The sequence below is a fragment of the Puma concolor genome, chromosome B1 (assembly GCF_028749965.1).
Source record: "Puma concolor isolate L17-30 chromosome B1, mPumCon1.1.hap2, whole genome shotgun sequence".
Classification (NCBI taxonomy): domain Eukaryota; kingdom Metazoa; phylum Chordata; class Mammalia; order Carnivora; family Felidae; genus Puma; species Puma concolor.
The window spans coordinates 40,659,974-40,682,151 of record NC_141670.1 but is presented as its reverse complement, the minus strand read 5'-3'; the positions used below and the strand labels follow the sequence as shown (position 1 = coordinate 40,682,151).

General features: G+C 41.5%; 1 long non-coding RNA gene across 1 annotated transcript; it reads left to right on the top strand.

The window, feature by feature from the left end:
- Positions 1 to 3,154: 3,154 nt before the first annotated feature.
- On the top strand, positions 3,155 to 4,334 carry LOC147581591 (uncharacterized). Its single transcript, XR_015249711.1, has 2 exons — positions 3,155 to 3,350; positions 3,936 to 4,334. It is a non-coding gene; the product is annotated as an uncharacterized LOC147581591 (long non-coding RNA).
- The last annotated feature ends 17,844 nt before the right edge of the window (positions 4,335 to 22,178 follow it).

Below are 22,178 nucleotides of genomic sequence, written 5' to 3'. Positions count from 1 at the left end.
TTAAAAAAGGAAAGTATTATGGTGCCAATTAAGTTGTGGTATCACTTGGAAACCAGCCACTCAACATTGAAAGAAAAAATAAATAAAATATTTTCTTAAAATTTTTTTTTAAGTTTATTTACTTATTTTGAGAAAGAGATAGAGCAGAGGAGGGGCAGAGAAAGAGGGAGAGAGGGAGAGAGAATCAGCATCATTAGCACAGAGCCCAACGCAGGGCTCGAACTCAAGAACTGTGAGATCATGACCTGAGTCGTAACTGACTGAGCCACCCAGGCACCCCAGGAACTGAAATATTTTAAGCGTAGATGTGATAAATTCTTTAAAAACTAAAAATTATCCTTTACAGCTTTTCATATTAGAAATGAGAAAACCTCCAAAGCACCTTACAGAGTAAATTATCTTATTACATTGGCTGGAGAAGTACACCCAGTAGTTGAAAGACTTAAAAAGTCTTTGCAGTTGACATTGCTGAATGCCTTCTGAATAAAAGCTCAGAAAAGGGAATGATGATAGTGCTGCTTTCCAATGACACAGTCACTTGTAGCAGTATTGATTTGGCTCCCAATATGATAACTAAGTTAATATCTCATTTGCAGAAATTGTACTTTTGCTTTACCAATGGGATAAACCTACAGATGTGGCTAGGCTTGCTGTTTTTCATGTATTCATCCATTGTCAGCCCCAACTAAAAATCATCAACGATCTTTTATGGGAACACTTGGCAACCAACACAAAGAGTTGAATAACTTTTTTGACAAAAAAACTTGTTGCTTGGCAAGAAACACGAAGTGCTGAGTAACTTTTTTGAATTCCATGGTTTATCCTGGAACAAGTCTGTTGACATTTGCGTGGATGATACAAAAGCCAAGGTGAATAGAACTGCTGGCACTTTAGCATGACTCAAGGCAGTGGTGTTAAATTGTTCAGTATTCTTCACTGTGCAGTTAAGAAACAAAACAAAACAAAACAAAAACCAGTTTCACTTAGGAATGTCTTTAATGAAGCTAGAAACGTTGTTAATTTCATGAAAACTCAACTCCTTGACTGCATATCTTTGCAATATTTCTGCGTGGCAAAATGGTGTTTGTGCTGCAGGTGGAACCATTATGGTCCCTCAAAGAAGAGCATCTGTGCAACTGTTTCAGTTGTGAACTAAACAACATACTTTTGTTATGGAACACCATGATGTTATTTACTTGAAAGAATGGCAGATAGACAAGTTATGATTGTTCAGGATTGGGCATTTGGCAGACATCATACTGAAAATGAACAAAATAAACCTTTTATTTTAAGAAAATAATTGATCATTTTTCTTACCAATCATTAAAGTGAACTTTCAGGGGAAAATTAGAATACTTATAAAACTTGAATTCACCACCGTGAGTTTGACAGCTTCCTAATATATTCCTTTTTTTTTTTTTTAAGTTTATTTATTTTGAGAGAGAGAGTGTAAGAGGGGAAGGGACAGAGAGATGGAGAGACAATCCCAAGCAGGTTCCACGCTGTCAGCACGGAGCTTGACATGGGGCTCGACCCCATGAACTGTGAGGTAATGACGTGAATAGAGATCAAGAGTTGAATGCTTAACCAACTGAGTCACCAAAGCACCCCCAATACATTCCTTTTGGATGGGTGGTGATATTCATTTATTATTTTGTATTGTATGAAATAATCAACATTTAGAAGATCTGTATAACTCATTAAATAAATATTTTTCAAATGAAAACTGTATGATGTTATAGAAACATTCATGAATAAGTTATCCATTCAAAGTGTCAAATAGACCAATGGATTTTAATGTAACAAAGTATGGAAGTTCATTATTGTGGTTTCTGATTCCACACTGCAGCTAACCATTAAATACTATCTCTTGTCAAGTTTTAGTGTAGTATCAAAGTATATCCACAATTCTCTAAAATAGCTACCAAAATACTTCTCCCTTTTCTAACTATCTATCCCTGTGAGGCTGGATTTTTTTTCACATTCATCCACCAAAATAACAATCATAACATATTGAATGCAAAAGCAGATATGGGAGCTATCTCTTATTAACTCAGATATTAAGGAGAAATAAAATACATTAAAATGTAAAACAAGGCTGCTCTTTATTAAGTAGAAAATATAGTTTCAAATATAGTCTAAGAAATGTCATTTGTGTTACTAGGTAATGGGTTTATTATTGTTAATTTTAAATGAATAAATACATAGCCAAATTTCAGAACTACTGTGCTAATCTTCTCCTCTGCATACCACTTACCAATTGTTATCAGCCCAATAAAATCAGGTCATAAGTATTTCAGGCTGTTTGAATTGCCAAAGCATTCCTCATTTATTCACAGGAATTTTCATTCTGGCCCCACCTCTGGCCAGTTCCAAATGTTTAACTCCATTTTCTACAGCCCAGCTCTGAGCTTATCTGTGGCAGCTATCCCTTACCTTCTTCCCTGCAAACAAAACTGGAGTTTTGTTTCCCTCTCCTCTGCATGTCCCTGACCTTCAGAGCAGTCTAGGACCCAGTACAGGCCCAAAGGAGAATTTTGGTTTTGTCTAATCCAGTCATGGTGATTTCCTTTCCTTTGTCAAGTTTGTGGACCTCAACCTCATCCCCTTTTTTCTAGTGATGTTTGTTAAAACTGTAAATATTAAATATTTATCAATTAGTGTCAAGAACTGCTAAAGATCTAAGATATTTTACCCTATTTGTAAGCCAATAAACTTGCCATAGTTTCATGGGTTTATGCATCGTCTTACAACCGGCATAAACCCATGTCTGAACCATGAGATGTGAGAAGGCTATTGAGGAGCCTCAAGAAGGGAAGGTTTTCCTCAGTCTTAAAGAGAGACATAAGACAGGGCTGATTCCCTTTTTCTGCCTGGATATTGTTCTTGGCGTATGAAGCCTGGAACCACTGCAACCATTTGGACCCAAGAAGAGAACCAGCCTAGTGAACAAAGCAATGTGTGGAGGATGGCAGAAAGTAAACATGGAGGCAATTTGGCCCTTGATGAATATTGCTTTTATAGAAAAATAAAACAGTATTCTAGAGAACATTGCTGTTCTACAAAACTAGTCCTGTCACTGCCCAATCTCTAGATGTCTTATTAGGTAGCTGATACATTTCCTATGGCGTCAGCCATTTTAGTGAGGGTTTACCTTTCCTTTAATTGACAATATGCAAACTCCTGCAGACATTCATACAAATTATTTTTCCTCTCCCTGGTCCACTCCCATCTGGTTCTTCATTCTCTGGTTTCCTTAGGTGAGAAGACAATGAGGCAGAGCGAAAAGCCCAGGCGTCAGACCCAGGCCCAAAGCAGGTCTCAGGCACATCTTCACTGGTGAGGTGAGGGTGAAGTATTAAATCTTGCTTGGCCTTGGTTTCCCTATCAGGTGGCTAATGAGAAGGGTAAATTCTATGAGGTTATGGTGAGGATTAAAGGAACTAACACATTTTTTTTTTTTAATTTTTTTTTCAACGTTTATTTATTTTTGGGACAGAGAGAGACAGAGCATGAACGGGGGAGGGGCAGAGAGAGAGGGAGACACAGAATTGGAAACAGGCTCCAGGCTCTGAGCCATCAGCCCAGAGCCCAACGCGGGGCTCGAACTCACGGACCGCGAGATCGTGACCTGGCTGAAGTCCGACGCTTAACCGACTGTGCCACCCAGGCGCCCCAGGAACTAACACATTTAAAGCATTTGGAACAGTTTCCACCTTCTTGCAATCCATAAAAGGAAGATTCAGACAAGGCAGACTTTTAGTGAACCCATCTTTGTTCTCAAACTTTGTTTAGACTAAAATATTGAGTTGCCCCATATGAAGTTACCAACAAGCCAACATTTCTGACTTATGAAAACCGTGATTTCATGTAGTTCAATCTACCCTTGGAAGTTGTGCTTCAGATCAGTGAAAGAAAGCTTTCTTTTCTTTTAGAAAAGACGAACAGCTCAGGAGCATCTGTGCCAAGCACGGGACGTTGGAGATTAAACAGGGGCCACCACTGAGTCGACTTCTGCACAGACAGAAGCAGGCAGCAAGAACCAAACATCCAAACAAGCAAATGAGATTATGTGCATATGACTTGAAACAGTAAAGTGCTGTCAAAATATTATAAAAAGTATTGTTCGTCATGTAAGCATTCTTTAATGCCTCATCCATGAAAAAGAAAAGATACATGTCAATAGTAATTTATTTGAAATTTCAGTTTTTCACTTGCAAAGACCAAAATGTAAAGGAATTAATTGGCAACACTATAGACATTGTGAATTTTATTCATTTCATGATCTTGGGCGGGTCACTTGGGCTAGAATAAAATACATTTTCTTAAGCTTTTGAGAGTCTGGTAACTTGGGTGTCTTTTTCATTACATTGGTTTAAATTTAAATTAGACGATAATTCCATAGTAAGAAATCTGGGCTTCGGACACCCTCTCTGTGGTGCCATCCAGAATGAACCACTCAGAACAATGCTCAGTGAGGATCCAGGGCTGGAGCTCCCCCTCCACCCCCCAGTCACCGCTCTGCCCTATTTCAGAAGCAGAGGTGTCACAAATTGGAGCTAGACACGATGGCCCAGAAGAAGAATGTGGTGGCCTCACATTCCCCTCACAGCGTTTCCTGTAAGGACGGGACAGGGAGCTACCCGGTTTCCAGGGGCAACACTCTGCCTTGTTGATGCTTACAAGGGAAGAAGGCCCAGCTCCCACCTCCCTGAGAGGTGTGGCCTCTCATCCACTGAGCAAACCCCAAGGGTGCTGAGGGGGTTAAGGAGGGGCTCCTGAGTGTGGGCTGGGGAAGGGAGAAAACACTGAATGCTCCAGGTTCATTCTCTGTTCAGAGAGTCACTTTCTGTTTGGAACCCGAGTCCGTGCCCTGGAATTTGATGTAGGCCTATTGATGCCCATGGAAACCTCCCTGCAGAGTCCTGGCATGGGGCCACCGTGTGAGCTACACTTGCACCAGGAAGGAGCCAGATCGGGAGCTTCCTGGTGGTCTGAGTTCCAACCCAAATCTCCCTTTTGTTTCCCAAATGGCTTTTATCCCAAGCTCTGGGAAACTAGTATAAGCAATGTTCAGTGAGAAATGATCATGAGGTCTGTAGGGACCCCACACTTTGACTCAAAGCCTGGCCTTCAGGACTGGCCCCCTAAGCTTGGTGTCAAGATACTTTGGCTCCTTTTGGAGAAGTGCTGGGCTGAGCATCAGGCGATGGGACTGCCTGACGCTTGGCCTTCTTATTGGCTGTGTATGTTTCAGACTCCTGTGCTAACTTCCTTCTCTGTCCTCCTCTTACCTCATCCTCCCCCCAGGATTCAGTTACCACTGGCCAGGGGAGGGAGCAGGACTCGGGAAGAAAAAAGGTGACCTCAGCTTTATATGCAATGTTCCATTTCTTTTATAAAATAAAAGGTCTTTGCCAGCCTTTTAAGACAAAATAGTAACGTGGTTCTGTGAGGGGTGATTTAATTACTCTCTATTTTTCTGCATTTTTAAACTGAACACAGTACTTCAGATGTTAATAGTGGTAAAATTAGTAGCCATACCTTATTTCTCCTTTTATGTGTTTCTCATATGTCTTCTAAAGAGCACATTTTTCTTTTAGAATGGGAGAAAATCTTTCTAAAGCATGTGTGTGTGTGTGTGTGTATATATATATATATATATATATATATTTAAGTTTATCTATTTATTTTGAGAGCTGTCTCTCAAAATAGTGAGTAGACAGTGTGAGTGGGGGAAGGGGGAAGGACAGTGAGACAGGGAGAGAGAGAGAGAATCCTAAGCAGGCTCCACATCATCAGCGCAGAGTCCAATGCAGGGTTGGAATCCACGAAGCTGTGAGATCACGACCTGAGCCAAAATCAATAGTCAGATGCTTAACCCACTGAGCCACCCAGGCGCCCCTTTCTAAAGCATGTATTATGCAATTATTCACACAAGGTGCAATGAAACAGGTGCTCTATGGAGAGCTGTTTGCACACAGCCGTGCTTTATGCAGAGATGACACTGGAGGACACAAACTGTAGGCAGAGTTATTTGGGAAGCAGAATAAAAACATTTAACACCAAAGCACAGAATAAAACCATAATGTGTTGAACTCTGACTAGGTCAAATGTGAGTACATAAGTGGCACCGGGAACGGGGATGGGGTGGGGGGGCACCATGTTCAGCTTCCTCTTCAATCAGGAAGTTAGTCCATTGTGCAAAAGGAGGTTTTAAGAGCCCTCCAGTAGGCCTGCTGGGAGGAAGCAGTGCGTTGATATTGAACAGAGGGAGAAACCATTCCCAGGAGAGGTGGGAAAGGAGGTACTCAGGATATATCAGCAGCAGATAGATGATACAAGAAGCTGAGGATCAGATTAAATTGGAACCAAGATTTTTGCTTAATGACTAAGGCTCTCATCACTCAGCCAGTGAGGAGCCTGCAGGGTTGTGGCAAAGCTTCATGGTAAATTTTTTTATCTTGTATATTAGAATACCTAAATGGTGTCCAGGGAAATCCACGCCGTTCATTAGATCTCAGAGTGTAAGTTCACTCTCAGCAAATCCTGCTGTTGCTTTAGACAGTCTCAGGTTAAGGAAATCTGTCCAGATATTGTCAGAGGTTTTGACTTTCCCTGTCAAAATTCCCTGACTTTGCCCCTGTCCCTTCTAGGGGCACCTGGGTGGCTCAGTCGGTAAAGTGTCAGCTGGCCTACGCTGCAGATTTTGGACTTTTACTTCCATACTTGTGTGAGCCAATTCCTCAAAATAAATCTCTCTTTCTCCTTCTCGTATATACTCTCTCTATATAATCTCCTATTCATTCTGTTTCTCTGGAGAACCCCCATACACATGCATGCTCATAAAACCTCATGTAACACCCACTAAAAACAGTGAGATAGGGGGGTGAGTGGGAATGGGAGAGGGTCCACAGCTACCACTGTCAGGTTTTAGTTGTGAAAGCTGAAAGGATTGTTAGAAATAATCTAGATTCTGGGAGTGCAAACTGGTGCGGCCACTCTGGAAAACAGTATGGAGGTTCCTCAAAAAACTAAAAATAGAACTACCCTACAACCCAGCAATTGCACTACTAGGCATTTATCCAAGGGATACAGGTGTGCTGTTTCGAAGGGACACATGCACCCCCATGTTTACAGCAGCACTATCAACAGTAGCCAAAGTAGGGAAAGAGCCCAAATGTCCACTGATGGATGAATGGATTAAAGAAGATGTGGTTTGTATATACAATGGAGTATTACTCGGCAATCAAAGAGAATGAAATCTTGCCATTTGCAACTACATGAATGGAACTGGAAGGTATTATGCTAAGTGAAATTAGTCAGTCAGAGAAAGACAAATATCATATGACTTCACTCATATGAGGACTTTAAGATACAAAACAGATGAACATAAGGGAAGGGAAGCAAAAATAATATAAAAACAAGGAGGGGGACAAAACATAAAAGACTCAAATATAGGGAACAGAGGGTCGCTAGAGGGGTTCTGGGAGGGGGGATGGGCTAAATGGATAAGAGGCTTAAGGAATCTACTCCTGAAATCATTGTTACACCATAAGCTAACTAACTTGGATGTAAATTATAAAAAATAAATAAATTATAGAAAGTAAAAAAATAAATACAAATAAAAATAAAAGGTAACATTATAACAAAGCCTTGAAAGAGATAAGCCAGGCTGATATCTCTGGGGAGAACATTCCAGGTAGAGAGACGAGCCAGTTATAAGGGCCTAAAACAGGAAATTAATTGATAAGTTCAAAGAACAGCAGGAATATTAGTGGAGTTAGCTAGAGGGAAAGCAGTGGCGGCAGGGAACAGGGAGGAGAAGGTTAAATCATATTGAACCTTATCAACCAAATGGACTGTGGCTTTTATTCTGAGTGATATGGAATGGCATCAGAAAGTTCTGGGCAGAAAGGGCTGTAATCTGATGTACATCTTAAAAGGATTCTTCCAGTTGCACTATTGAGAAGACAGTAACAGAAATCATAATGGGCAGCAGCAAAAGCTGGGAAACCAGTTGAGGCCTAATGCAGAAAATCTGGAGAGAGATTATTATGGTTCAGACAGAGTTGAAATCAGATTATATAGGGAGAGGTAGTTGAATTCTTTATATATTTTGAGTATAGAGTCAATACCAATATCATTTAGGTTCAATGTTGGGTATAGAGAATAAGTATTTTTTTTTTTTTTACGTTTATTTATTTTTTTGGGACAGAGAGAGACAGAGCATGAACGGGGGAGGGGCAGAGAGAGAGGGAGACACAGAATCAGAAACAGGCTCCAGGCTCTGAGCCATCAGCCCAGAGCCCGACGCGGGGCTCGAACTCACGGACCGCGAGATCGTGACCTGGCTGAAGTCGGACGCTTAACCGACTGCGCCACCCAGGCGCCCCGAGAATAAGTATTAATAACACCTCTTTTACTTTCAAAAAAGTTCTGATTTTGACAACAAATTATATGATCTTCTTTGTTAAATTAGAATGAACCTCCTTCGGTGTGTTATTGTTTTTGCACACTGCTTGATTCTGAGTTATAATTATATAGGATCTTTTCATCAATATTCATAAGAGTGACTTGTCTTTCTTAGTGCTTTAGAAAAGTTTAAACACCATAGAAATGAGTTAGTCAATACAGATTTAAAGAATCCATCCTTGAATTTGTTTTGGTCTGGTATTTTTAAAGAAGTAGCTTTCTCAGTTTATAGGGCGTGGTCAATTTTCTCAATATCTTTGGCTCATTTTAATAACTTGGAAAGGACATAGTCTGTTTTGCATTCCATTTGGGGTTTAACTTTTTAATTTTCACTAATATGCTCACACTTACATTTTCCGGTTTATCGACTCAGAAATGAAACTGTGTCTATTGAAATTATCCCCCTGAAAGTATTTCTCTCAACAGCTTCCGGCCACCCATGGACTTTGTTGGAGTTGTTGTTGTTGTTATTATTTATTTTATTACAAGGGTATTTTCTTTTCAATCATTCTATAGTTATATATAGAAATACATAATAGTTTTATAACTATAATTACATATTTAATCTTATGTTCAAATGGTTTAAGTGCTTTATTCAGTAATAGATTTATTCAGTCAACTAATACTTATGGAGAGCTTGCCATGTGCTAGGCATTGTGCTGAGCAGTGGGGATATACAATAGTCTGACTGTGCATGCCTCCCCACTCCAAATTCATATGATGAAGTCTTAATCCCTAGTGTGATCGTGTTAGGAAGTAGGCCTTTGGAGGTAGTTAGGTCATGACAGTGGAGCTTCTCACAAATGGGATTGATGTCTTTATAAAAAGAGCCCAAGAGAGCTCTCTCACCCCTTCTGTCATGTAAAGGGTACACAAGAATTCTGCAATCCAGAAGAAGGCCCTCACTGGAACCCAACGATGCTGGCATCCTGATCTTAGAATTCCAGTCTCCAGAATGGCGATAAATAAATTTCTATTGTTTATAAGTTACCCAGTTTGTGGTACTTTGTTATAGAAGTCCAAACTGGCCAAGACAGGATACAATGGAGAATATGAAGATAGTCTCAGATTTCACCATGAAAGACAATAATAAACAGGTAGATGTATAAAGCAATACAGTAATCATAGTCCATGGAAATAAGCAAGAAGCTTTATGAAGAATAAGGGAAATGAGACCATTTTAGAGAGAAAAACGGTCACAGAAGAATTTTCAGAGAAGGTGCCACTGAGGTTGAAGGATGAGATGAAGCCTACCATGGTAAAGAGGAAGGGTCATAACATTTTAGGCAGGAACAGCTTGTGTGGTGGCCTTGGGAGTGCAAAAGAGCTCAGCATGTTTAAGAAAGTGAAAACTAACCAGTGTGACTAAAATGGAGTTAGATGCCTCAAATGAAGCTAAGGCACAACTTTCTTCCCTCATTTTCACTTTCTTGTTTCTCTTAACTTCTGGAAAATGCTCAGCTATTAATCTTATCATTTATTGCATCTTGCCCATTCTCTCCATTATCTCCTTTAGGTAATCCAATCAGTCTCTTTAGTTAGTTAGAAATTCACTTAGTATAAATAGTATAAATGTAAATAGTGTAAATTCAGACTCCACAGTGGGGCATGGTGCACTGATTTTCTTCTTCCGTCAGTACACAGCAAGCTTCCTTATAGCTTCCAAGGGTTGTGATTCCTAAGTCCCCTCTCAGTAGTCAGGGAACATAGTATCTGCTTTCTGCATAAAACAGGACCTCAACCTCATCCCCTTTTCTAGTGATGTTTGTTAAAACTGTAAATATTGGATATTTATCAATTAGTATTAAGAACTGCTAAAGATCTAAGATTTTTTACCCTATTTGTAAGCTAATAAACTTGCCATAGTTGCATGGGTGCTAACAGAAGACATGAGACTGCTTGGTCAGAGACAAAGGACTTTATTACTCACAACACAGAAAGTAGTATGAGCTTCTTCCCAAGTCCCACGGGGGTGATGTTGTATGCAGTAAATTTTATTTCATCTCTGAAAAACCCTGAACTTAAGTAACTTGAATCTTTTATAATGGACAGTAAGGAAACCTGCCTGATGTTTGTTCCAGAAGAAGAAACTATTATATTGAAAAGTAGACAAATCTGCCCATTTCCAGAGACATCTTTAACTTACAGGGCTGTTTTCTGTGCAAACGTTCATGGAACATTTATTCAAAACAAAAGGGCATTTAGTGACCCAGCTCTTTAGACATACATGAATTCAGAGACTCTGAGTTGTGTCCCAACAATTGATTCCTACCAGGAACTTTGCTTTCCTATTAGGTAGTATGTGAATTCTGTTTTGCATATAACCTTCCGGAAGGGCTGTTCACTGCTGAAAACTCTATGTGTGCTTTTCTCTTGGCAGCGATACCAGCATTCTCCATGGATGGTTACTTCATGTTTAATATCATGCGAATTACTATAGAATTTGAGTTTAATAAATATTTGCCTAATAAAAAAAATCTAAATTTGTGGTATTCAACCTCCTGTTTTCTGAACAAAATCTTACACAGAATTCCAATATGCCAAAATGGGGTAAAGGAATTTACTTATTTCAACTGTCTTAATCTCCTTCCCACTCCTCTGTCCAAGGCACGCCTGGAGACACATGTCCTGAACTTGAATGTTCTGGCTCACTGTTTACAAACAGGATTCACATATGTGCTCCCCAGTAATGCATTCTGGCATGCCCCTGGTTTTCTTTTTACTGCCGTGCCACTCAAGTCTGCACCAACATTCTTCTGGATATAAATTCTTTAGGCTCTTGAACAATTATAATAAAACAGATTTATAAATTCTATAAAAGCATTACTCCCAAACCAATGCAGTTTAACTTCATAACATTAATTTAATTTGCCAAATGATACTGTTTTGCTCAAACTAAATCGCTACTGATGATATCAATATAATAATGAGGTCCATGGGGAAGGTTTTCTTCTTATGTTTGACATGCCTGTTCTTTTCTTTGTTAAAATTACCAGACAACCTTCATTCATATCGGGTCCCATGGTACCATTTGGCCTTCACTTTATGTGAATAATTGTGAATATTCAGTTCTTTTCTGGTATCCCATTGATGAGGGAGCATAAGGCGGCTGACACCCCACAACCAACGCCCCCATCCACATGTGTGACATTCCTCAGGCACTCCTGGCTGCCCAAGGACAAAGGAAAGGGAAAGAAAACAAATGGTTAAACTGATAGAGTCTCCATCAGTTTACAAATGTCTTGGTTAAATTACAAGAAAAGGACAATCTTATCAATAGCCTCATCTCTAGGAACTCCCTACTGTCTTATTAATGTTATTGCTTTGCTGGAGGGAAAAACAACCTCAGCTTGACAATAGCAAGGCATCCAGTATCCTAGGAGTCTTCTTTAGCACATGGAAATCGCTTTAAGAAACTTCCTCTTGACTTTACCTCCCCCAACTCCATAGCATATAACCAGTCACTCTTCACAACCCCAGTGTGGCTCTTTCTGCTCATGGGTCCTGTCCCCGTGCTTTAATAAAATCACCTTTTTGCACCAAAGATGTCTTCAAGAATTCCTTCTTGCTCATCAGCTCCAAACCCCACCATCACTCCACAACCCTATCACCATGAAAATTAAAGCGGTACTGCCTAATGCCAAAGGGACAATACATGTGAACGGACACTCGAGCTTTGGCGGTGGGCAGTAGCCCTTGGTTATAAGGGGACAGCTGAGGGATTCAGATAAAGTGCATATGAATTCTCATTAATGTGAAATCCAATAAAAGAGAAAAGGCTCAAAATTAGTGAGTCTAAGTGAAGGGTGTGCAGATGTACTTGTCTCATTCTTGTGACTTTTCTGTAGGTTGGGAATTTTTTAAATCAAAAAGTTGAGAAACAACTTTTCATAGAGAACCTATAGCTCCCAAGAATATGTCCATACCCGCCCTCCACAACCATGAGAAACCTCTATCTACGTCAACACTTTATCTTTTAGATTGAAAAGTTGAGGCTCAGACAGCAGAAATGACTTATGGGGATATTTTGAACTGAATAGGGAAGAATTAAGAATTGAATCTCAGTCTCCTTCCCCAGACTGACAATGAGTTATAGGACCCTCTAGGTCTCAGAGGGTTATGTTCTGCTGAAAGAAACTGGGGAGGATTTCACAAAAGAACTGTGTTTCCAGACCGTCACCAAGCTGACCTTTGGGAAGCTACCAGTTTGTATACCTCACACACATCATAGGTACAATCAAGAGTCCATGGGGCGCCTAGGTGGCTCAGTCAGTTAAGGGTCCAACTCTTGATTTTGGCGCAGGTCATGATCTCACGGTCATAAATTGAGCCCTCTGTGTTGGTCATGAAGCCTGCTTAAGATTCTCTCTCTGAGCTTCCCCTGTACACATGTACCAGAGCACAGGCTCTCTCTCTCTCTCTCTCTCTCTCTGAAAAAAAAAAAAAAAAAAAAGAGTCCAACATGCATGGAGAAGGAGCTGAGACTTCATTCCGTTATACAGTATCTCATTCTTAAACAGGAGGAAAAAATCTTTGTTCTTACACTTTAAGGACCACTGACTGAATCTTCCTCTACTCCACAACACCTATGGCTGGGTGGGGCCAGGAGACACGATCTGAAGCCATGCCCACACCTGCACCCACTTTCTGGGCTGCCTGCATCCCTATACTTTTATTTTTCATCAGTAAAAAGAGATCCTATAAAGTTTAGGGGAAAAAGCCAAAATGACTCTCCATGAAAGCACTTTGAAAATGAGCATATGAAATAAAACACGAAGTGTTTTAGGAAATGCTTCTCATTTAAACCATCATCTTCGAGGGGCGCCTGGGTGGCGCAGTCGGTTGAGCGTCCGACTTCAGCCAGGTCACGATCTCGCGGTCCGTGAGTTCGAGCCCCGCGTCAGGCTCTGGGCTGATGGCTCGGAGCCTGGAGCCTGTTTCTGATTCTGTGTCTCCCTCTCTCTCTGCCCCTCCCCCGTTCATGCTCTGTCTCTCTCTGTCCCAAAAATAAATAAACGTTGAAAAAAAAAAATTTAAACCATCATCTTCGGGGTACCTGGGTGGCTCAGTCAACTGAGGGTCTGACTCTTGATTTTGGCTCAGGTCATGATCTCAGGGTCGTGGGATTGAGCCCTGCTCCTGGCTCCATGCTGAATTTGGAGCCTGCTTGGGATTCTCTCTCTTTCTCTCTCTCTCTCTCTTTCTCTCTCTCTCTGTCTCTCTCTCCCTCTGCCCCTCTCCCCACTCACTCTCTCTCTCTCTCTCTAAAAAAATAAGTAAAGTTAAAAAGAATTTTTAAACTATCATCTTTCCCAAGGAACAGGAATCTAATTCTGGGGTTAAATAGCTGAATGACCAAAAGACGTGATTGCTGCCAAAAGGGTTGAAATGACTAAGGAGTTGAAAAGAATTTGTGAAGGGTTTGAGCAAGTAACATTATCTCTAATGTACAAAGAGGGTCAAGTTCATGAGAAAAAGCTGGGGGAAAAGTCAAGTTATGTTTAATGTGAAACACAGAAACTATAGGTATTCATCAGAGGAAATTACATGCGGAGAGGGCTCTTCAAAGAAAACCTTATTCCCCCTACTGCAAATATACAGAACTGCAAATATATGACCAACGTGAACTCTCCTTTGGTTTTCAATAAACAGTCAACAACCTCTGTAAGCTATAATCTAGTTCTTAAGGGTCTACACTTACAATTAAGTTGCGGATAAATGCATTTGACCACAAACCTTAGAAGTTGCACAATGTTTTCCACAAATGCTAGGTTCACAGTTCATTAGAACTGGCTCCTGGGCCAGAGTGCCAGCTAGCATTCTGGTGTATTTGGGAGAGTCTGGCGATGGGAAATAAAAGTCTGTAAGCTGTCTGGGCAACTGGGAAACAACAGTTTATAAGCTGCCTGGGCAACTCTGCTTATTGCTCATCTCACCTCCCTTTGAAGCGCAAAGGAAACCAACGTGGGCTGCTCCACCAGAGGTCGAAAGTCTTAAAATGCCTCTCAATGGAATGGTTGGACTGACCAAGAAGGTGGTTTCTGGAGAGAGGTGTTTCTTATAGATTTGCAGTTCCTGCAGTCATTCCTCATCCCCCTCCCCTCCCTGGGTGACACCAGCCAGTTCTGTGCTTGTATCCACCATCCACCTGTTCCCAGTGCACTTTCCAACCCAGATCTTCTGGATCTATCCCCCCATAGACATACTGGATAACCCCACTTGGAGCCCCATGGGTACCTCAGGCCCATGTTCCAAAGATGGCTCAGCAGCTTCCCAGCCCTCACCGCTCCTTCTCTTTCCGTGTTTGCTGTCTCATTGGAAAGCAGTACTAGACAGCAGAGAGTCATTCTTAACTGTTCCTGACATCCTCATAAATATTTCTGGACCCATCTTCTGTGCCCCCAGCCAACTGTTTTGTCCCCTCTTCCCACACTGCTGCGCCATCCTGACTTGTGCTTGTGCCTTGCATTTATTCTCCTTGACTCTATCTTCAGTGGTGCCCCATTGCCTACAGGAATGAATTCAAGTTCTTCAGCAGAGCGGTGAAGGCCTTTCAATCTGATTTTTACCTCTCCTCATCTCTTACATCTCACCAAGGCCAGAACATTGGCGTCTGCCCACTGTGCATTGTTTCTAGGCCATGTGCTTCTTCCTTGCTTCCCCTCATACCTGAAATGCTCTTGTCCGGCCTTACTTCCTTACTCTGTTTGGCTAACTGCTCACACTCCCTTGTAGAAGGGGTTCAGGGGCCTGCTCTTCCCGGAAGTGTTTCTTGCCTGCCTTTGTAGGGTTACGTGTGCCCCTCCACACAGCTTCAGCACCCACAATGTGCCTGTTCTTTTTCATGTGTTATAATGATCTCTTTATGTCTCGCTTGTACACTCATCTCCATAATGAGCAGAGACTTTACATCCTTAGAATTCAACAAAAACACTTTAGAAACGTTTGCTGGATGAATGAATATGTGATCTAAGTTTACTTTTCTGGTCCTTAATGAACTATTTTCAAAACAAATACCCACAGTATAGATACACCCATCCCTAGCAGGCGCATGTTGGGCACCCCTTCGGGGAAGGTGAGCTCAAAGCTGAACTACTTGCAACAAGCAGCCAGTAGCCCTGGGAAGGCTGGATGATTGATGCAATAAGCCACAGATCTGAATGGCAGTGTAATGAAAGTGTTGAAGGACTCAAGAAGTGGGATTGTAATCATGGTTTACTGGTCCTGAGAAATGAACTCCCTTCTGGGCCTTAATCCCTAAAGGGGAGACTTGACTTAGATCAACTCTAAATTCTCTTCAGATTTCAAGACATATAGGGGCGCCTGGGTGGCGCAGTCGGTTAAGCGTCCGACTTCAGCCAGGTCACGATCTCGCGGTCCGTGGGTTCGAGCCCCGCGTCGGGCTCTGGGCTGATGGCTCAGAGCCTGGAGCCTGTTTCCGATTCTGTGTCTCCCTCTCTCTCTGCCCCTCCCCCGTTCATGCTGTGTCTCTCTCTGTCCCAAAAATAAATAAATGTTGAAAAAAAAAATTAAAAAAAAAAAAAAGACATATCATCAGCTGAAACAAAGCGGCTTCACCCAAGGATTAAAAAGTGGTGGATGATGAGAAGGGGGCAGACACATGGGCTAGGGACACCCCACTGTGACACTTTAATGTGGGATTCCATTCCCTAGAGCAGTGGGAAACATTTGGCAATGCTAGAGACAGTGTTGCTTGCTCTGACTGAGGTACTGGGGAGAAGAGATGCTACTAGCATGTGGTGGGCAGAAGCCAGGACGCTGATAAACACCCTACAATGCACAGGACAACCTTCCACAACAAAGAATAATCTGGCCACAAATGCCAGTGTCAAGGGGGAGAAACCCTGCCTGCAAGTTTAGCCCTTCACCTTTGCCTCTTAATTTACCAATGGACCCAAGGCTCAGGTACAGTAGTTCCATACAAAACAGATAAGCCAACACACTCGTGTCTTCTGCAGACCCTAGGAAAGGTCACCATCATTGGACCAGCAAAAAGAATTTAAAGTTGTGTGTGTGTGTGTGTGTGTGTGTGTGTGTGTGTGTGTTTGAGGGAAAAAGTTTAGGGTACTTACTGGTTCAGGATTCATTCAGGCAAATTGTCCAGATTATCACATTCCAGTGTCTTAACTAAATTAGGTGGAGGTAGGCAAGTTCGGTTCTGGACAAAATCATGCTGTAATCACACTCATAATATCCCACCTATTCCCAGCAAACCATCCATTTTCATATTGGTTCTTGCCCTCCAGTCTAGTAGAGGATGTGACACTTCAGTGACCACTTCCTTCTTTCATCTTGGAAACATTTCCATGAAGCCTTGCCAGGATACTGGGGAACCCTCTTTGATCCCATTCTCTCTGATTCCATAGTTCTTGTGGTTTTTGTTGCACAGCTTAGTGATTAATTATATATGGTTTGGTGTCATCCATTGACATCTTTAACCATAGTTATATCCCCAAATGGACTGCAAGCCCTTTCAGGGGTTTCTGTGGCCCCATAGTGCCTCCACACCATTGAGTCTGTAGCAGAAATTCAACAAACATTCGTAGGATTGATTTCTATCTTCTAAGGAGACAGCTAATTATAATAAACTAACTTCTGCTAATGGGGAGACTCTGTCCCTGTTAGGTTTACTCTTCATGATTACCTTTCTCTGCACATCCCCTTTCCCCTGGCAACCGTGCCATATTGTAGCAACTCTGACGGTAGAAGTTTCAGACTGGGTAGAAGGAAATGGTATTGCAAAAAAATGTTTAGGCCATCAAAAGTCAGAAGGCTCCTTTCCTTCAGAACTGGCAGAGATGGCAAGTTACAGAGGAGCCCTTTCCTGACTCCCCGCCCTGGCCCATGGGAAGTGGCTGGGGTTTTGCTCTTTTTTACCTCCTTTCCATACCTGTAGCTGAAATACAAGCCAAAAGTATATGTAGACAGGGAGAAGTAATGGCAGACCCAACTGATTTGTGGATTCTCCCTCTCCTTTCTGTGTCTCTTTATCCCATCCTGTCTTTGCAAGTTGATGTTCAAGTTATTACTCGTATATGCTTAGGTTAAGATTCAAGACTGTAACAACTGGGTATTTTCATGGTTCTAACACACAATGCTCCTATATTTGTGATGGTACTGACAACACCTGTTGCCATCAGATACTCTTGCATCAGCAGAATACATAAAATTTTCAGGACCACTACCTACATTCCAGGACTGTGAACAGAATGGGAAATGCTTTTAGAAACAATGTGGTTAGAGTTTTAGGATTAATTTAGTCAAGGTACGCACATTAAAAGACTATTTTCTATAATTTCTTGTATTAGGTAGCTGCTTTTGAATACTGGCTCATAATGAAGGGAGTAGCAATTCATGTCAGATTCCCTATCTTCAAATCTTCATTAACTCATATGTGCTAATTAAGATGCTTTGTAATTCTAAGTCTTGATGGAACAAATCCTTGTCTAAGAGTCAGGAGACTTGGAGCCTGATCCCTACCTTGCCACTGACTTTCAGTAAGTTGCTTCACGTCTCCGGTGCCTTGTTCTAAAATGTGGATAATCACACCTGCTCTGCCTGCCTTCCAGGTTTGCTGTGAGCATGAGCGGAGCATATGGTAGTGCTCCCTCTCCTCCATTAGAAAGACTTCTTAGAATCCTCTGGCTATTTTCATCTTGTGAATGGAGCCCCTCGCCTTAACGTGTTCTGTATCATTACCACAAGAACAGCTAGAAGTGTGAAGGTGGGCTCACTAGGAATAGGAGGCCAGACATCAGGCTGCACACTTCACACCCCTCCAGTCTGATTGCCTTCCATTTGCAGGCTTCCTTTTCCAGTCACGCTTGCCTCAACTCTTCTGAAGAGATGGAGACTTAGCTAGCACTGTACAGATGTTGTCTGTTAGCGGCCAGCAGCCCGTGTTGTCAGGGTAGCAGAGCAAGGCGGGGTGATGGCCATCCTGAGTATCTCCTGAGCACCCTCCCTGTCAACTAGGTTCTTCCATTTTACTTTGGGCAGCTGGGCCAGTGCACATGGGCTCCCAGGCTCCCCCAGAGGCCAAGCCATCTTCCTGGTCCCACGTTCTCCCACGGCACTGCCTGCCAGCCTGGCTGGGATCCTGCATTGTGCAGAGAGCAGGGAGCTAAGTGTTGGTGGGAAATATTATGCAATTCCTAGGGATTATGGTAATATGCATTCACCTAAATTTAATCATAAGTATAGACTAGATTATAGCCATCAGAAGTTGTTGATTGTTTACTAAAAACTAAGAGGGCAGTCCAATGTGATCCAACCGTACATATTCATTAAGGGAGAAAAAGGAAGTGCTTTTAAACATCCCCACTGCATATAATTTACTCTGATGAATACCCACAGAGTATGTGTTTCATGTCAAATACAAGTTAATTCTCCCTCTGGCTTTTTCCCATGAGCTTGCCACTAGGCCATAACTACTTAATCTCACTAGCATTGGAGTTCCAGGAAACTCTTACTAAATTATAGTACTGGAATAGTTCCCTCTCGCCCTATCCCTTATCTCATTCTGTCAGCTCTAGATGAATGTACTTTTGGCTCTGTTAGCTCCACCACCTTTTATTACGTCTTTCCTGGGGCCTCACACATGGGACATCTTCAGAGTCTCCTCTCTGTTCTGTTACCTCCTCTACAAATATCCTCCATGAGTCCTCTGGCCTCCAGAAAACTCAGTCACATTTTGATATCCTAGAAGTGCAGGAAAAAACAGCCAGCAATAGACACAGATATGTTTGCTTAAATGCTTTAACACAGAATTTTGGGGACTACCATCAAACCTTTTTCTTCAACATTTTCCTATTGCATGGGATCCCTCTGATTTACATCTTAAACAAGGATCACCACTTTTCAGTTGGGGATTCTAAGTCTCTTCAACAGGGCCATGATGTTGACTCTGAAAGAGTACAGAACTGCTCCTTTTAGGAATTAAAATTCAGGATGTCTAGGGTACCTGGCTGCTTCAGTCGGTAGAGCATGCAACTCTCAGGGTTGTGAGTTCAAGCCCCATGTTGGGCATGGGGCCTACTTGAAAAAAGTAAGCATGTTTAACTGACTTATTAAAATATAAGAGATGACATTGGTCCTGGGAAACCGTTATCTGATGATACAATTGAGTGGTATCAATTGTACTGCTCCATCAATGCCCCTCCCTCTACCCCCTCCAACATGTACACGGATTCCTCTTGCCTTCTCAACATTTGTGGTCTTGCAGCTTCCCCTCTCTATTTTGCAACATTATTTTCTCTCCCTATATTGGAACAACAAACATTCTCTAATATTTCTCATCCTTAAAATTTTTTTTAACAATTTATTCATTTTTGAGAGAGAGAGACAGAGCATGAGTGGGCAGAGAGAGGGAGACACAGAATCTGAAGCAGGCTCCTGGCTCTAAGCTGTCAGCACAGAGCCCAACGAAGGGATCGAACTCACGAACTGCGAGATCATGCCCTGAGCCGAAGTCAGACGCTCAACCGACTGAGCCACCCAGGTGCCCCTAATGTTTCTCATCTTTAAAAAAGCAAAACTGGGGGCGCCTGGGTGGCGCAGTCGGTTAAGCGTCCGACTTCAGCCAGGTCATGATCTCGCGGTCTGTGAGTTCGAGCCCCGCATCAGGCTCTGGGCTGATGGCTCGGAGCCTGGAGCCTGTTTCCGATTCTGTGTCTCCCTCTCTCTCTGCCCCTCCCCCGTTCATGCTCTGTCTCTCTCTGTCCCCAAAATAAATAAACGTTGAAAAAAAAATTAAAAAAAAAAAAAAAAAAGCAAAACTGTCCCTTCATTCCTGGTCTCTCCTAGCTATTGCCTCCTATTTCTTCTTGATGGTTCACCTTTAATCACTTCCCATTCTGTCCTTAACCTGCTCCAGCTGGGTGATGGAAAATGTAGTCTGTAGCTGGGTGGTAGGGGTTTCTGTTACTAGAAAGAAGAAAGGAAGGCCACATGGTGGAACAGAGTTAGCAGCCTGCCACATTAGGCTTTTCCAGAATGTTACAAAGAACTTGGAATGCTTTACCTTAATTAAATTAGGGTAAACTTGTTCCCCCCCCCCCCCTTTAGTTTGAAAATATCTTTTTTCTGCCCTTGTTTTTGAATGAAAAGCTGTCCAGGTTATTGTAGGCTGACAGTTATTTTTTCATACTTGAAACACATTATTCCTCAGTCTCATGTTGCAGTTGAGAAGTTGGCTGACAGTATACTTGTTATTCCTTTATACATAAAACTGTCTTTCCTCCCTGGCTGTTTTTAAGATCTCTTTGTCTTTGGCGATCTGCAGTTTCACAATGATGTGGCATAGCATTGGTTTCTTGCTATTTAGCTTGGGATTCATTTAATTCCTAAATCTGAAGATTTGTATCATTCATCAGTTCCAGAAAAACAAATACTGTATGATCTTATACTATATATGGAACCTAAAAACAAAACAAAACACCACACTCATAGAAAAAGAGATTGGATTTGTGATTACCAGAGGCGAGAGGTGGAGGGTGGGGGAATCAGATGAAGGTGGTCAAAAGGAACAAACTTCCAGTTGCAAGATAAATAAGAACTCGGATGGATGTAATGTATAACATGATGACTAGTGGCTAACACTGCTGTATGACATACAGGAAAGTTGTTAAAAAGAAATCTAAAAGTTCTCATCACAAAGAAAACCCCTTTTTTTTTCTTTTTTTTTTTTCTTGTAACTATATGAGGAGGTGGATGTTATCATGGTAATCAATCCACAATATATATAAATCAAATCATTATGCTGTACACTTTAAATTTCTACAGTGCTATATGCCAATTTATCTTAATAAAGCTGAAAGAAAAAAATCTGCATAACATTTTTTTTAGAAAGTGCAGTCACATATTTAAAAGAAAAACTTAAAAAATTATTACATCCATTATTTTTAGTTGTTTTATTTCACATTATTTTTGTGGGCTATCTATTCTACCATAGTTCTGGAAAAGGAAGTTTCCTTTCATATTCCTTCCAAATCAGTTTTCTCTTAGGAAAAAAGATCTTTGGTAGAATAAGAAACATTATCCAGAAAAAAAAAAAAAAAAAAAAAGCCTAGCAGTCAATGTACCTAGATAGAAGAATATTGTTTACATCTTGGATTGAGCTATAAACCCAGACACGGTGACAAGGGAATGCCTAAATTAGGCTGCACTCTAGTTAGGCCATTTATCTTCTATAATTTCATTTAAAAAGATTATATATCCTTGCTGCCCTAACATGAATTCCAATCCAGCATTAGAGTAATTATATGAGCCAAATGCAAGACCGGTTAAGAAATATACAGGATCATAGAGGAAAAATGATGTTTCTAAGTAAGAGAATGACGGGTCTTGGGTACCCCAGAAATCCCTGGTGTGTTTAATGTCACTATTATGTGTGCAATGGCACCTTTTACTGGATGCAAACCAGGTCAGACCCGCTCTTAGCCAAATGTAATTGTCTCCTAGAAGAATGATTTGCATGGTGGCTCTTGCAGTTGCTGGTGCATGATTGTCCCCAAACAACTAAGACACTGTGGTTGCCTGGGCATAGATAGGTACCTGGTGAACACGCCTCTTAATTTCCATAGTACACATTTACTTAGACAGCTAGATCCCCAAACCTGACCCATTGACCTTGCCCAACAGAAACTGCTTCAATTGTAGGAGCAACAATTGAATTGTTCTTT